Below are 5,000 nucleotides of genomic sequence, written 5' to 3' on the forward strand. Positions count from 1 at the left end.
AATTTGTGTACGATTAGACCATTTTATTGACATTAGGAAGGGTCTATGGAGGTCAAAAGATTAATGGCCACAATCTTCACTCTTTTAGTCTCACCCCTTCAATACTGGGACACATTTTAACCTTGAGATATGCGTACACTTAGACCTTTTTATTGACATTAGGAAGGGTTTATGGAGGGCAGAAGGTTAATGGCCACAATCTTCACTATTTCAGTCTGACCCTTTCAATACTAGGACACATTTTAACCTTGAGATATGCGTACAATTAGGCCTTTTTATTGACATTAGGAAGGGTCTATGGAGGGCAGAAGGTTAATGGCCACAATCTTCACTATTTTAGTCTTCACCTTCAATACTGGGATACATTTTTACCTTGAGATATGCGTACAATTAGACCTTTTTATTGACATTAGGAAGGGGGTATGGAGGGCAGAAGATTAATGGCCAGAGTCTTCACTATTTTAATCCCCCACATGAGTTTCTGAAGCTGTATAAAATCACCAAATTGTAAGCAGAATGAATATGGAAACGCGTCATGGTGCTCAAGGAGTTAACTAATCAGGTACAAACAGGTGTGGCTTGTGATCATCTGCTCAGGTAAAGGCAATGTAGTTTATGATTGGTTTCTTTTTTCTTTTTCTTCTTTTTCTTCTTTTTTTTCGCTTTTGGTGGTGTTGTTGATGGTGACGGTGGTGGTGGTGGTGGTGGTGGTGGTGAGGGGTTCGGTTGGGTCTAGTTAGGTAAGATTAGATTTGTTTTAGATGAGCTTAGATTAGGTTAAGTTGGGTTAGATTTGGTTAGATGAGATTATAATGTCAAGTTTGGTCACGGTAACTTAGGTCAGATTAAATTGGGTAAGTTACCTTAGATGAATTTTGCCGATGAGAGTCTGAGAAATGAGGCAGCCCAGAAACTGGAGAATGTTGAAAAGTTGACAACTAAATCTGTTCAGAAAATTAAACCCAAGATAATGCTATGTAATGTCCATAAGGAAGAGACTAAGGAGGGTATCATTGATACAATTATTGCAAGAAATGACTACCTTCAAGCAGTTCCTGATATCAAGTCAAAGATTGAGAATATTTTTTGCAAACCAGCAGCAGCAGGGGGCACAGTTCATTACATCATGAAATGTGATCCAATGATAAGACAGTTGTTGCATCAGCATCAGGACAGGATTAAGCTTGAATGGGGAGTTTACCAGGTTCGCGACAGGTATCATGCACTTATCTGTTACCATTGTCAAAGGTATGGTCATACTGAGGCAAACTGCAATGCCAAGAAAAATGGTGAGCATCCCGTTTGCTTTAAATGTGCAGGCAACCACAAGTCCAAGGATTGCACATCTACAGAGAAGAAATGCATAAACTGTGTGAGGTTTAAGAAACAGAATACTGACCACTCGGCGAATAATAGTTGTTGTGTTGTGTTGGAAAGTGAGATTGACAGGATCAGAAATATTACAGATCATGGCTACTAATGCTGTGAGCTCTATGTTGAAATGTGGTTTATTAAATGTCCAGTCAGTTGGAAACAAGACAATAGAAATCAGAACTTTAATTAATGATGAGAATCTGGATATTCTTGCTTTGACTGAAACATGGCTGAGTGAATATGATACTGCGAAAATTAGAGAAATGACCCCTGACACTCATACATTTGTGCACATACCAAGGAACACGATGCAGACCCATACAGACTACATGAGCCAAGAAATAACCTTGATATGGGATGTCGAGTATTTGCAAGATGCGCACCAAGGATTTACAATAAACTGCCAAGTGATATCAAAGGTTGTGCCAGGATCGATATCTTCAAAAAGAAATTGATGACATTTGTTCAAGGAAGTTTATGATTTTAACGGCATGGAAATCAAAGACAATTATAGATGCTAGTTGCTTTTGAGGGAGGCTCTGCTGAGCGCTGCCTCGCAGTGGAGCGGAGCCTTGAACAAACACTCCAAGTAACAAGTAACAAGATGAGGTTAAGTTATGTTAGACTAGCTCAGTTACATTAGACTGAGTGAGGATATATTAAGTTACGTCAGGTTAGAGTAGACTATGCTGTGTTAGATTACCTTTAGAGTAGTTTAGGTTAGGCTAGGTTAGCATGGGTAAGGTTTCAGCCACAAGGCAAAAGGGGACAGTGGTGCGCTAATATCAACAACAATGTGAGAGACTCGTGGTTCACTTCCGCACGTCACCGCATGTGATCTGGTTCATGACGGAGACAAGAAAACAGAAACAGCACTCATTAGCAACCAGGAGGACTCTGCACACCCTCCTGCCCAGACCACCACTGGAGAAAGAGAAAGCGGTGAAGGCCATTGCGAGGAGGACGAACTAGTGATGGTGGTGGTGGTAGTAGTGGTGGTGGCGGTGGTGAAGGAAGTGCTCGAAAATTGTATCTAAGACGGAGTATGGTGAGATGGTGGTGGTGAAGGTGTTGGTGAGGGAAATGTTTGAGAACTGTATCTATAGACGAGGTAAATGAGGAGGAAGAGGAAGAGGAGGAGGACGAAGACGAGGAGGAGGACGAAGACGAGGAGGAGCAGAAGGAAGAGGAACATGAAACAAGCTGCATCATATTTATAGATTTTTAAGAGGCTGTTCGTAATAAGATAAAAAGAAGAAGAAGAAGAAGAAGAAGAAAAGAAGAAGGAAAGAAGAAGTAGAAAAACAACAACAACAGCAACAACAACAAGAGAGGAGGAACCATAAAGGAATGCTATGAAGACAAAATCCACATAATATATTCCACAACTAACCTCTTCACCACCACCACCACCACCACCACCGTAACCACCATCACCACCACAACCACTATAGACAACAGGTGTGACGGGGCACTGGGGACAGAGAGAGGGGAGAGGTAGGAGGCCATCTGGGTACAGGTACACATACAGTTAGATGCCCCACCGAGACCACCACTACTACCACTACTACTACTACTACCACCACTGGACCGCCGCTATGCCACGCCCCGCCCGGTTAGGTTGGCTAGGTCACTCTTAACGCCCTCTCTCTCTCTCTCTCTCTCTCTCTCTCTCTCTCTCTCTCTCTCTCTCTCTCTCTCTCTCAGTCCCGCCCAGGTGTACTAACGGTGTGGTGCGGGTTGTCTTGTGGGAAGCCAGCAAGTTTTTCCTTCCCGTCCCTTTCCGGTCATCGCATCCCTGTACTTTTTATTCTTTTCCTCACTTTTTTATTCTCGTTTCCTTGCTTTTCCTTTTTCGTCTTTTTTGTCTTGTTTTTTTTCGTTTTTTTTCTTCCTGTGTTGTTGTTGTTTTCTTTGTGGTGTTATTGTTTTTTTTCTTGTTTTTTTCTTTTTTTTCTATTGTTTTTGTGTGTTTGTCTAATTTGTTTTATTCTCTTTATTTTCTTTTTCTCTCTCTCTCTCTCTCTCTCTCTCTCTCTCTCTCTCTCTCTCTCTCTCTCTCTCTCTCTCTCTCTCTCTCTCTCTCTCTCTCTCTCTCTCTCTCTCTCTCTCTCTCTCTCTCTCTCTCTCTCTCTCTCTCATCAGCATCCACACATAACATATCACCCTGTCGACACACACACACACACACACACACACACACACACACACACACACACACACACACACACACACACAGACACCCTTAGTACTTTCACTCCTCCTCCTCCTCCTCCTCCTCCTCCTCCTCCTCCTCCTCCTCCTCCTCCTCCTCCTCTTCCTTCTTCTTCTCCTACGGTGGAATTGACTTAAGTAATGATAACCTGCGGGAAGGAAAGGGTTGCGTTACTTAGGGAGGTCAACTATGTAAGATGTGTGTCTGTGTGTGTGTGTGTGTGTGTGTGTGTGTGTGTGTGTGTGTGTGTGTGTGTGTGTGTGTGTGTGTGTGTGTCGAAAACTAATTGAATGGGTAGCTAGGTACGTAGTGTTTATTTCAGACCCAGAGAGAGAGAGAGAGAGAGAGAGAGAGAGAGAGAGAGAGTATGAATATGTGTCTTAACAGTAAAAACATCATAAACAACCTCACGAGTATGTTATTAAGACTGACCTGATGTGTGTGTGTGTGTGTGTGTGTGTGTGTGTGCAGCAAAGGTCACGTGGCAGGAGGGCAGGGGGAGAAAAATCAGCCTTGCCCAGAGAAGGATCGCATCAAACGCAGCAACGGGATCACATTTCACTGTTTTTATCACCCTGCACCCTTTTTTTGTCCCTCGTCCTTGTCAAAGATGTGATATTGCCTGCCATTTTTACTGTTATCCTTTTATTTCTCGGTTTTTTTCACTCTTTTATGCCTCCTTTTATTTATTTCTCCTATTTCTCTTTCTATTATTTCTCCTCCTATTATTTCTTCCCCTATCATTTCTATTTCTATTATTTCCTCTTCTATTATTTCTGCTTCTACTTTTTCTCCTTCTATTATCTCTCCTTCATTTCTCCCTCTATTATTTCTCATTCTCTTATTTCTCTCTTTTTTTCTCACCTTTTGTTTCTCTTCATTGTTTTGTTTTCTTTCGTTTATTTGTTTCTTTATGTTTGTATTCAATCTACCTATTCGCTCGTCCTTAGAAATTGTTGTCATTATTATTTTTTTTCCTTTTTCTACTTCTTTTGCATCAATTACTGTTTTTAATCATTTATTTATTTATTTTTGTTCTGAATCTGATCGCGAGGCCTTGAAAATTATTGTGGTTTTGATATTTTCCCTCATTTTCATCATGTCTGTTTTTTTTTTTTATTTATTTATTCTTTTTTTTTTTATTCTGTACTAATTTTCATCATCTCATTTCTCAGAACACTGGCTTATTTTTCTTTCACCTGATTCTTCGTCCTTGAAAAGATGTGATGTTGTTCCTGTAATATTTCTCTTTATATTCCGTTTTTTCTATATCTTATCGTTGTCTTATTTTTTTTTTCGTTCTCAAAACACTATTTTTGTTTCTGGGGTATGGTTTTCTAACTTATCTGTTGTTATTTAGTATTACCATTGTTTTTTTTATAATATTTCACCTTTTTTCTTCATTCCCTAA

Source organism: Portunus trituberculatus, chromosome 50, assembly GCF_017591435.1.
Source record: "Portunus trituberculatus isolate SZX2019 chromosome 50, ASM1759143v1, whole genome shotgun sequence".
NCBI lineage: Eukaryota > Metazoa > Arthropoda > Malacostraca > Decapoda > Portunidae > Portunus > Portunus trituberculatus.